Below are 13,294 nucleotides of genomic sequence, written 5' to 3'. Positions count from 1 at the left end.
CAAAGATCGAGCAGAGGGTTTGTAGATCTAGACATGCACAAAGAAAGACGACCCAAAACGAGGCCAGATCTGGAAGATTGTTTACAGTCAGAGCAGGTAAGATCAACTCGTTTTCAGATTTTTATTAAATCCCCTGAGGGGAAAACCCGATTAGTGTGGGTTCATGCAGGAGACACCATCTTGCAGCTGAAACAGTAGATATGGACAGAGATGGGATATCCAGTTTAGATCCAACATTTGGTCAGTGGTAGGTGGTCCCTCCAGGACTGTAGAACAATGAAAAGCTATGAGATCAGCCCAGGAACAATCATTGTTTTAAACCTGAGGCTGAGAGGAGGGGCACTGCCTCAGGGACAACCAAGCTCTTCTGGGGGTGTCAAGGGGAAAACAGCACCCCAGCACCAACCCAAGGGAGGCTTATCCTACAAAAACATTTTACAAGGCAACAGAAACTCAGGGCCCTCGCCAGACCACGACGGAAATAAGCCCAAGCCATATATTGTAGATCAATTGGGGCAAACCCCAGCTCTTAACTTTGACTCTGCAGGGCTTGATGATTTCGTTGAGTCCTATGAAACGCAGGTCCTAATATGCCGTTTTAACAGTTTTTGGCCTAAACCGATGGATCTATTCCACTGGATCTTCACCAATTGGACCATGGAATGTGACATACATCTATGCTCCAAGGGGTTTTTTATAGTAAGATTCACATCCAAGGAAGTCAGAGATACAGTCATCAGCGCTGGGCCGTGGTTTTGGGGAACAACAGGGCTGTTTATGACCCCATGGTTTCCAGATTTCGACCCAAACAAAATGACTGTATCCATAGTACCGGTTTGGGTGCGCCTATACAACCTTCCCCTTCACTTCTGGAGCGAACAAGTACTGGAAGGTATTGGGAACAACATAGGGAAATATATCAAAACAGATCTGGAAAGGATTGATGAAAGGATCTACACCTTCGCACGCATTTGTGTGGAAGTAGATCTAAGCAAAGGGCTGCCGGACAACATAAGGCTGATCTACAAACAACAAAACTGGTTACAGGCACTAGACTATGAAAACACAGCTTTCAGATGTAGGCTCTATAGGCAGACAGGACACCTGCAAAGCTCATGTCCAGAAGCCAAGAAAGTAAACAGTAAAAAGAAGCAGAAAGGGAAGCAGAGGAAAGGATGGCAATTCTTCACCCCAGACTCAGAGGATGAAGAATCAGAAGCAGAGGAGGAAGAGCCCACTGCATAGAATGCCGAGGGTATTCAAGAAACTGAGACTCAGAAGGGTACCACATCAGTCACAAAGGACTCACAGTTTCACTCAAACCAGGCAGAGAAGAATCAGGTAGAGATGACAAGTGCATACCAAAACATGGGAGGTATCAAACGGCATCACCAATCAGATACTTCAGACTCAGACAAAGAACCAGGCCCACAGAATGCAGAAACACAGTTGGTCATTGCTTCGATCGAGCCCACTCAAGGAGAGTGGCGCAAGGTCGAAAAGAAAAAGGGGAGAAAAACTTGAAGCGTGAGTTTACTCACTGCCGGAATTCAGTTTTTCTTTCTTTCTCTCTTCTCTCTTTCTCTTTTCTTATTCTCAGTGCACGTTAGTCTTCTAACGTTGTATGGGGTGTGTCAGCACTCGAGCCCATGTGGCTGCTTACGGAATGCTTAAATGCATTTGCTAGTGTAACTTTTCATTATTTCTTTAATAAAAGGTTACCGTTTTTTCCTTTGGAAAAAAAAATTAATTAAGATTTAATTAATTTAATATATTTAATTATATAATTAAATCATTAAATTAATTAATTAATTAATTAATTAATTTGTTTCTAATTTAATATAATTATTATATGATTAAATCATTAATTTAATTTAATATAATTAATTAAATTAATTAATTAATTAACTTAATAATTAATTAATTAAATTAAATTAATTACTTTGTTTTAATTAATTAATTAAACTTTCGAAATGAAAGACCCCTTTTTGTTTATGCTTCCAAGGGTCCGGAGGGGTTTATTTGTCTGATCAGAGGAAGCCAATTTCCATTGATTTCACTCCCATTGTCCCTGTTGAGGTTCTGAGGGAATTTCATAATTTCAGTGGCCTCTCTGATTTTTCTTTTATGATAGTTGTCCTCTCTAGCAATTACCTTGGCGTCTTCCAAACACACATGATGTTTGGTTTGGACGAGTGCTCAACAAGGGCTGATGTACGGGATCTTTCATTCTTTATGTCAGCATCGTGCTCTTTAAGTCTTATTTTCAGAGACTGACCTGTTTCCCCAATATAACTCTTGCCACATGAGCAATCAATCTTGTACACGCCCTTGAGTTGTTGAAGATCAATGTTATCCTTAACCGACCTCATCATTTGCCTTATCGTTCCACATGTTGTAAACTGAGTGTCTATGTTATTCTTAGATCCCTTTGAAATAATGATAAGATAGTTGTTCTTAAAACTGATAAAGGTGGAGCCACCGTTGTGTTAAATAAGGAAGATTACATTCATAAAATGAATGAGCATTTGAGTTGTGGAAGTTATAGAAGAGTCAACTCCAACCCTATTCCCAAGGTGATAAAGCAGGTCAAGAAAGCCATCATGGAAACCAACTTGGAGGATAAAATAAAAAAGAAGTTGATTCCCTCCTGTGAGGTTATTCCTAGAATCTATGAATTACCAAAAATCCATAAGGAAGGGGTCCCTCTTAGACCAATTGTTAATACCATTGGTTCCCCTACCTATGAATTAGCTAAGTATGTAGCTAAGATCCTAAAGCCTCTGGTTGGTAACACGGACTCTTTTATAAAAGACTCAAGTGATTTTGTAAAGCTTATTAAGAATAAAAGGGTCGATAAAGATGATATTCTAGTAAGCTTTGATGTCGTATCCTTGTTTACAAAGATTCCTCTTGATGAAGCTGTTCATGTTATAAAGATGGCCACCGACCCTGGAACAACGAAGCTTGCAGAAATCTGTTTGCGGTCCACTTTTTTCAGTTTTCAAGATCACTATTATGAACAAATTTCTGGAGTCGACATGGGTTCCCCGCTCTCACCTATTGTCGCCAACCTATACATGGAGCACTTTGAAAGAAAAGCCCTTGACTCATTCCACTTGAAGCCAGCATGGTGGAAAAGATTTGTCGATGACACTAACCTGAATTGGACTCATGGTAAGGCAGAGCTTGAGAAGTTCTTCAATCATCTTAACTTTATATCTTCCGAAATCAAATTTACTATGGAGCTTGAGGAGAATGGTAAGATCCCCTTTCTTGATGTTCTGATCAGTAGAAAATAGGATGGCACTTTGGGACACCAGGTCTACAGAAAGAAAACTCATACTGATAGCTATCTTCATGCTGACTCGTATCATCATCCATCCCAAAAATTTGGCGTCTTAAACACCCTAATTGTGAGGGCTTTCAGGATTTCTGACTTTGATCACCTAAAGGATGAGATTGATCACTTAACCAATGTCTTCAAAAACATTGGATACAAGGAGTGGAGTATCAAGAGAGTTATAAGAAGGAAGCAGGATAGGGCCCTCTCTAAGCATCCCCCTAAAGACAAGAAAGAAAATCATGGGAAAGTTTACCTTCCATTCATCCAAGGGGTTACAGATAAGATTGCAAAATTTTTAAGGAAGAATAACATAGACACTCAGTTTACAACATGTGGAACGATAAGGCAAATGATGAGGTCGGTTAAGGATAACATTGATCGTCAACAACTCAAGGGCGTGTACAAGATTGATTGCTCATGTGGCAAGAGTTATATTGGGGAAACAGGTCGGTCTCTGAAAATAAGACTTAAAGAGCACGCTGCTGACATAAAGAATGAAAGATCCCGTACATCAGCCCTTGCTGAGCACTCGTCCAAGACCAAACATCATGTGTGTTTGGAAGACGCCAAGGTAATTGCTAGAGAGGACAACTATCATAAAAGAAAAATCAGAGAGGCCATTGAAATTATGAAATTCCCTCAGAACCTCAACAGGGACAATGGGAGTGAAATCAGTGGAAATTGGCTTCCTCTGATCAGACAAATAAACCCCTCCGGACCCTTGGAAGCATAAAGAAAAAGGGGTCTTTCATTTCGAAAGTTTAATTAATTAATTAAAACAAAGTAATTAATTTAATTTAATTAATTATATTAAGTTAATTAATTAATTAATTTAATTTAATTTAATTAATTATATTAAATTAAATTAATGATTTAATCATATAATTAATTATATTAAATTAGAAACAAATTAATTAATTAATTAATGATTTAATTATATAATTAATTATATTAAATTAATTAAATATTAATTAATTGACTTAAACAAATTAATTGATTAATTAATTTAATTTAATTATATTAAGTTATTAATTAATTAATTAGTTTAATTTAATTAATTATATTAAGTTAATTAATTATATTAATTTAACTTTAAGTTAATTAATTAATTAATTTAATTTAATTAATTATATTAAATTTAATTAATGATTCAATCATATAATTAATTATATTAAATTATAAACAAATTAATTAATTAATTAAATTTAAATTAAATTAATGATTTAATTATATTAAATTAATTAAATCTTAATTAATTAACTTAAACAAATTAATTTAATTTATTTAATTAATTAAATTAAATTAAATTAATGATTTAATTATATAATTAATTATATTATTTATTAATTATTTAATTTAATTTAATTAATTATATTAAATTTAATTAAATTAATGATTTAATTATATAATTAATTATATTATATTAAATTATTGATTTAATTATATAATTTTATAAGATTGAATCAATTAAGGATTCATGATGAAAATAATTAATGCTGAACTAATAATGAATAATTAAATAATTAATTAAAAAGTTTTTATAAAACTTTAAAAAAAAGGGAAATTAATTAATAAATAAGAAATCATGTGTCGGCCTTTACAAAATTAGGGTTCTTGGTTTATATATATCCAGGTCGCAAGGCTCCCTTCTCTCATTAATCTTTCATTCATTTTCTATCTGATTTGTCCTGATGATGGACCCCCTTTGGGGTTTGAAACGTCGGCAGAATATCTATATTTCATTAACCATAAGATTTGAGAAGAAAATACAATGCTTGTTCAACCCAAACAATTCATGCATAAGTACAATCTATCTCTTTGCTTCACAGACCAACTCAAGCCAACACTTATACAAATTTGTTGCTTGTCAAGCGCCTATTTCATTGTGCAATTCATGAGAGAATTAGTCCATATTTAATTGGAAAATTCCCCACTCATAATTGTGCAATCCATCCATAGTCCTTCTACTGATTGCATGCACCATCTGTACAACTCAGAAAATTATACAACTGATAGTACACTGTCCCTGAAATCTATTCTCAACTAGGTCTTCCTTTGAACTGACATGCATGAGTTTTTTATGAATGAATCTTTAGTTAACTGGGGAAGCAGTGAAGTTGCACTAAAGTTGATCCCCACTATATACTAGATCCTCCATTTTTTTGAACTAGTTTAACTGACTATAACTCAATTAGACTGAGTTAATTAATTACAACTCAAAAGAACTCAACCTAGACCCCTAAAGTTTAGGAATCACTCTACATGCCTCTAGATAGACTTCCAACTCAAATTTATTGAGCCAACTAAGTCAAATTAACTTAGTTAACTATTGCAAGTTATTATGAGAATAAAATTTCGATTTAATTCCTAATTTAATTCAAGGACAAATTAAATTAGGATTTCTTGTTGCTATTTTTAACACTCCCTCTCAACAAGAAAGGGATTATTTGCTACCTCAATCCTTCCTCTATGAAACTCGAATTTGCATCTTGACAAGACCTTTGTCAAAATATCTGCATCCTTCTCCTTTGTGGGAATGTACTCCAACAACATGATTCTCGTTTTCACACAATCTCAAAGGTGATGATACCAAATATCAATATGCTTGGATCGATCATGAAAAAACGGATTTTCAGAGAGTTTGATATGACTCTGATTGTCACAGTAAATCACTTTTGGGGTCCATCCATTGACCAAATCTTCCTCATCCAAATAGCCTCACAAGCTTCTTGACTAGCAGCCATGTACTCTACTTCTGCTGAACTGAGTGCAACTGATCTCTATTTCCTACTGTACCAAGAAACAACATATGAACCAATACTAAATATCCCACCTGATGTTCTCTTCCTATTAGATGGACTCCCTGCCCAATTTTCATCAATGAAGCCTTGAAGCTTCACTCCCTCTATTCGTTTGTACCAAAGACCAAACTGAGTGGTGCCTCTAAGGTATCTCAACACATGTTTGGTTGCCTTCCAATGCAATTTGTTCGGCTTAACCATAGCTTGACTAAGTTGGTTAACTGCATAACACATGTCCGGTCGTGTGTTCACCAAATACATGAGTGAACCCACAAGTTGTTTATAAATAGTAGCCTCCACGAATTCACCAGAAGTAGCATCCTCCTTCCTCCACTTACCAGTTAGAGGAGTCTCCATGGGTTTATTGCTCTCCATGTGGAACTTCTTCAATATCTCGTTGGCATACTTTCCCTGAGATACAAATTGTTCCTCATCTCCTTACCATACTTCCATACCAAGAAAGTAGTGCATGAGCCCCAAGTCCTTCATTTAGAACTCTCTTGCAAGATCCTCTTTGTAAGACTTGATCATCTTATCATCACATGTCATAATCAAATCGTCGACATATAAAACAATAATCAACAATTTACCTTCAACCACAATATGGTAAAGGTTTGCATCTACTTCACTTTTGATTAAGACCAGCCTGATGAAATAACTATCAATCCTGGTGTACCAACCACGTGGTGCTTGCTTTAGTCCATACAACGCTCTCTTGAGTCTGCACACATGCGACTCTCTATTGAAGGTCTCAAATCCTTCAGGTTGCTCAATATACACCTCTTCCTCAATCATGCAGTTAAGGAATGTTGTCTTTACTTCCATCTTATGTATCTTCCATCCCATCTACGTTGATAGCGCTAGAATAGATATGATTGATGAGTACCTTGCTATAGGAACAAAAGTCTCATCGTAATCAATCCCCTCTACCTAAGAGAACACTTTGGCCACAAACCTGGTCTTGTGTTTCTCCACACTACCATCAGCTGCTTGATTTACCTTGTAAAGCCATATGGAACTTACCACTCAATTGTCTGCTAGTCTTGGGACCAGTTCCCAAAAACTGTTCCTAATAATGGAGTCATACTCCTCAACCATGGCATCAACCCAAACTAGTTGTTGCACTTGTTCCTCAAAAGAGGATGGCTCAATCTCTACACTCTCACCCATTAGAGCCATGTAGCCATTGTACCTCTCTAGTGACCTCCTCGGCCTACGTTATGATGTGGGTGCTCCCACATTCTCTCTAGCATCATGCAATAACCTGTCAGCCTCTCTGGTGTACTTTCTCCCATCTCTGGAAGACTCTGCATGAGTGGGTGTTTCCAATCCCTGCTCCTTTACATGTGGTTTCCCTACATCATCCCGAGGTTCCTCCTTTAGAGCTAAAATCTCCTCAACCGCATGTAGTTGAAGCTCCCTCTCAAGGGAACATCTCATGGCCTTTTATTCATCGAACTTGACATCTTTGCGAACCACTTTCAACCTATTGGTTGGCAGGTACAACCGATAGTTGTGAGGTGTGTCATTGTACCCCACAAATATGCCCAACTAAGTTGTTGGCTCTAGCTTTTTCCATGCATATTTGGTAGCATGGTAGTAAACTGATGAACCAAAGATCACGAAGTGTGCCACATCTGGTTTCTTTCTTGAAAAATCTTCTTCCGGTGTACTCATCCTGAGAATTCGATGAGGGATTCTGTTCTGCAAATAAATAATTGTGTTTCGTGCTTCAACCCACAAGTGTAATGGTAGGCCCTGATCATGCAACATCACCTGTGCTACTCCCATAATACTTATGTTCTTCCTTTAAGCCACCCCCATTATGCTATGGGTTATGAGGTGCTATCAACTCTCGTCGTATGCCTTCTGATGCACATCATTTTTTGAACTCATTCACACATACTCTCCACCGTTGTTGCTTCTGAGATATTTAAATTTCCTGCTAGTATCTTTCTCAACAAGTGCTTTAAACTCATAAAACTTAATGAACATATCATATTTCTTCTACATGAATAAAATCCAACACTTACGAGAAAAATCATCAATAAATATTACATAATACATGTGATTGGTCGTGGATGTTGTCGAGAACGATCCACACGCATCTGAGTGAACTCGATTAAGGATCGTCTGTGCCCGACTGTCTTTGTCATGAAAGGAAGATTTGGTGTACTTCCCTAGTGTACTCCCTTTGCATGTGTCTCTCTACTCTAGTGTACCCTTTGGAATACCTATAGAAATTTTGCTGCAAGATCTTCAAAGCACCATGGTTTAAGTGACCCTACCTCCTATGCCACAACTCGTTGATGTCTCGTTTCTACACCTTCTCTACTTTAGTGCTCAAAGAAGCGTAATCTTCTACCTCCAATCACCTGCACCTGTCCTATGGCTATGTGACTAAGGAACACCTTTCCCGTACTAAATATCACATCATAGCCTCTATCCTCCAACATGGTAACATAAACCAAGTTCTTCTTCAAACCCGAAACATACATAACATCTTGAAAAGTGAGGGGAGAACCAGACTCCCTCTTAAAGGTAATTGTACCAATCTCGGTTGAAATATACCTCCCATCATCACCCATATCGATATGTATCTAGATATCCTTCTCCTCTAAGTTACTGAAGATATATTTATTACCAGTCATATGGAATGAAGCTCCATTGTCCAGGTACCACACACTACCCATCATCGATGACATCATACAAGCGATGGGGGTAAAATCCAATTCGAAATGTGAAGCAAGAGCTTCACCTTCCATTCCTCTTGAGGGTTTCTTATCGACCTTCTTGTGCAAACACTTTGTGGAAAAGTGTCCCAGCTCGTGACAGTGAAAACACTTGATTTTCGACATGTCCTTCTTCTTGCCACCCTGACAAGAATCCAATTTGGAATGGGATGAAATCCCCTTCCATTTCTTTGCCTTACCAGCTAAGGCACAATTCTCCTCATCATCATGCTTTGATGAGGATCCGTCTCTGGTGTTCCGCCAAATCTATTCTTGTACCAAGTCGGACCACAATCGCTCCCACTCTGGTAGATTCTCCCTCCCATTAACTCAGTCCTAGTAACTGTGTCATCTTGTGGGAAGTCCTAGAAGTTTTAGGCTCACCAGATCGTCTTATGCAACAATAATCCTGACACTTCCAAGCTCATACCGACATTGGGTGAACTTGGTCAAGTACTTCAGAATTGAGTCGCCCTTCTCCATCTTGATCTTTCTGAGGTTGTCCTTCAGTGCCAGCTTCCTATGGTCACTTCATCAATTCCTTCCACATTACAAATGGAGTTTCCTTGCCATGGATATTCAAGACAATATGATATCGAACTCCTTCTAGGATAATCCTTCTCACCTTTGCCACACACTTTCTCCATTCAACCAGATCTTTAGAATCAGATGCTTGAGGCTTCCAAATATCATGATTTATGAATTCCTTCATCCCACTGTCTTCCAACACTGCATCCATCATGTATTTCCAAGTTATGTACTTTGAGCTACCCTCCATGGCATACTCAAGTCTCAAACCATAGAATGACATCCTGCTAAATCTGAAGTATCAAACTGCAAATTCAATTTCCCGTGCACAACAAACTCGTATTCTCCTATTATATAATGCCTTCAACTCTGATACCATGTAGTTTTTTACTATAGATTGAACTAATTATGTGATATTATAAAACAAAAGATAAGAATCTACTCTACTCATTAGCGGAAACAAAAATTGACTGATGAAAACACTAAGCCGAAAAGGAAGAATTTAAATCTCACATAACACAATATTTTTTTTTTTAGACAAATTTCGGTTGCTATATTATGAGCTGAAAAAGGGAGTCAGTTCTCCATACATACAATACTTTCTGGATATCATGGATCAGAGGAATTACAAAAAGGTTCCCTTCCTTGATCCTTGTTCTAGTAGTTCTGCCTCTAAAATTTCCTAAACTACTATAAATCCTAACAAACTGCAAAGACCAAAATTTACAGCTACACATCATAATTAGTCTATTTCAATATGACTGATCTGCCTGGCCGTGGACTCTTCTGGATTTGGGTCTGGATCCACCTGTTTTGCGCTGGAGGAGCTGGGGGCAGCCTTGTTCTTTTTATCCATCATGTACTGAAGGATTGAAATCGACTCTTCTGCATGACTACAACGATTTGCCAAGTTTCTGAACTGTTCATAGAGAGAAGACACTCTATGCAGAAAGAGATTGATTTCTGCCCTGTATTTCTCATTAAGAATCCTATACTGGTCCTCCATTCTTGTCTCCAGACTCTTGACCTGGTCCTCCATGATGCGCTGCTGCGCTCTCAGCTCCTCAAATTCTGCTTGGAGGTCTGCGCAATGAAGACAATCCTCTGTTCGATTCATATTTGTCTCCGGCAACGTCCTGTTTGATATACCAGCCACTAAAACTCGAATCTCTAATGCACGAATGTAGCTGGGCGAGGCTGCTACTGTGATTCGAGCAGGCTTGATGAATTGAGCACTTTGCCAAATACTGTTGTGCCAATGCTCACCCAAACCACTATGCTTAATGCGTTGTGGTGCTCTGTTCTCTATTGCATTTATAGAATCGGACTGCTTGCTCCGAAGGCGGGAAGATGTCGACCTGGATGTCTTGGGATTATTGCTGACCCGCTGTGTGATCAGATGCAGATCTTGCTTAGTATGGAGGTTCGATCTGAAAGGACGATCCTCGCTTGAGAGCCTGTGCCATTTCGCGTTTCTAGACGAGTTCCTGTTTGCATATCCGGGCAAAATCCTCCCCACATGCCTGATTCTGTCGCCGGCACGGATTACCTGATCAATCCCACTATTTCTGTCAGCTGGGAACCGCGTGCTGTTGACTTGTTTTGAAACGGTCATGGTAATGGTTGGAACGACACGTTGTAGTTACAGCACAGACTGCCAACGGGTCTTTCACATGCCCTGTTGGCATGCTTATCCGCTTCCTTGTTCAAACTGCGAAGAATGTGATAATAGCTTACCTCTTCCATTGTTTCGTGTAGGAGTTGATTTCGCTGATTTATCTACTGGAGAAGTATGTTTGGAGTGCTCTGCCGGTGTGCCATAAGTCAGATGATTATTGAGGAATCCCCGAACACCGCTGCCTTCTTTATCCTGAGCTTAATTAATTGGGTGAGCCCCTGATATAGGGCTAGTCCTTCTGCTCTGTTGTTGGAGTTCTCCCCTAGCCCCCATTCATAATGAAGGATACAGTCCCCGTTTGCATTGCAAATAAGGCCCCCTGCACTTGCTAAACCTGGGTTCGACTTTGATGCGCCATCGAAGAATAGGCAAAATTTATTACAGTTGCTCATCCACTTAGAGAGTTCCTCTTCTTTCAATCGCAGTTTCCATGCACTGTTTACTTCCTTCACCTTGGTCCCCTTCCTGCTGGTTTCCTGAGCGCTGGATATATTCTCCAGAACGTAGCTGAGGAAATTTCTCTCCTCTGCACTGTAGTTTGTTGCATTAACTTTGCCATTGGTGTGATTTGTTATTGATTCTAGAGCCAACATTTTGGCCTTATGGCAAATTTTCCTGGTGCTGAATCCTTTTTCTTGGAAGACCTTGCCATTTCGCGCTAGCCAAATGCGCCATAAAAGAGTGAGGGGTATGGTGTTCCATACTCTTTGAGCCAGTTGGCTTCTTTTCTCCTTCCAAGGGCAGTTCTTCCTCCATTTGTAGATCGTTTCTGCAATTGTGTTCTGGGGTTCCCATGGTGATTCTCCAATTGAGGCCATTTCCTTCCAGCATTCACCGGCAACCGGGCAATCAATAAATAAGTGCTGCATTGTTTCCTCTGATCTGCAACAATTTGGGCACCTGGAGGGGCCCATTATGCCTCTCTTTCTTAGATTCTCCGCTGTTAATGTTTTCCCTTTCAGTAGAAGCCCAAAGAAGAACTTAACCTTGGGGGGAGCCTCGACTCTCCATACTATTTTCCAGTGGTTCCGGGATTCTTGTTGATAGGTGTTGTCACAAAGATATTGATGTCCCGCTTTAACCGTGTATTGTGTTCCAGATGGATCCCATCGATACCCATCCAGTGCTCCTTCTTGAACCAGAGCTTTGCTTTGGAGGAGCGTTTTTAGGGCAGTGAGACTGTTATCCAAGATATTGGGAGGATCCGGAAAGCTCCAACCTATCCAGGCATGAGTATGGGTATCCCATTTTGATATTTGGGACAGGTGGAAGAGTCCTTTTTCATTGAGCCAAGTTATGATTGGCATTGCCTCTGCTTTTGATCCAATAGGCTGCTGCCCGAGGATTTTGTCTAAGGAGAAATTAATACTGTTTCCCCCACCTGGAACCTTAGATATGTTTTGATTCATGAATGGTATTGCCTTCTTGCAAAGATGCCAAATCTTTGTACAATATCTGTTAGGAATATTAGACTCCAGAAGCTGCTGCCTTGTACAATTTAGGTATTTAGCCTCCAAAACCTTCTTCCACCACACTGTAGGCCCTGTGATCAGTCTCCATACAATTTTTGCTCCTAGGGCCAGGTTGAGAAGCTTTGGGGACCTGATGCCCAATCCTCCTTTCTCCTGGGATTGGATTATGTTCTTCCAGCTGACTAGATTAAATTTGCTTTTATCCGTTTTCCCTCCTTGCCAAAGAAAGTGCCTGAGTAATTTTTCCATTTTCTGATGGAAAACAGCTGGAGCATGATATAAAGAGAAATGATATATGGGGAGAGAAGCAATACCTGATTTTAGAAGAATTAACCTTCCTGCTGGGTTTAGCCACATTGTGCCCCATTGCTGCACTTTCCTCTTTATTTTGTCCAATATCTCATTCCAGGTGTCGGCTTTCAGGGGGCCCAAACTCACTGGCATTCCTAAATAGGAGAAGTGATTCCATATTAGATTGCAAGTAACTCCAAATATACTTGCTATGTTGTGGATGGTGTGATTTGCAGTATTCCATCCGTAAATGCAACTTTTTGTCTGGTTGACTTTTCCTCCTGAGTAATCCATGAATTGGTCCAAGAGCTTTTTAAATCTCATTGCTATTGTTGTGGATGCTCCTCCTATCAGCAGAGTGTCGTCCGCAAACTGAGAATGATTGATATTCTTTGCTCCATGTTCGATCTTGATGCTAGTGATTAATCCTACTCTCTTGTTATAGT

The sequence above is a fragment of the Pinus tabuliformis genome, chromosome 5_2 (assembly GCF_031772625.1).
Source record: "Pinus tabuliformis cultivar Carrire ecotype Pingquan chromosome 5_2, CPIR1, whole genome shotgun sequence".
NCBI lineage: Eukaryota > Viridiplantae > Streptophyta > Pinopsida > Pinales > Pinaceae > Pinus > Pinus tabuliformis.
Note: the sequence above shows the minus strand (reverse complement) of the source record.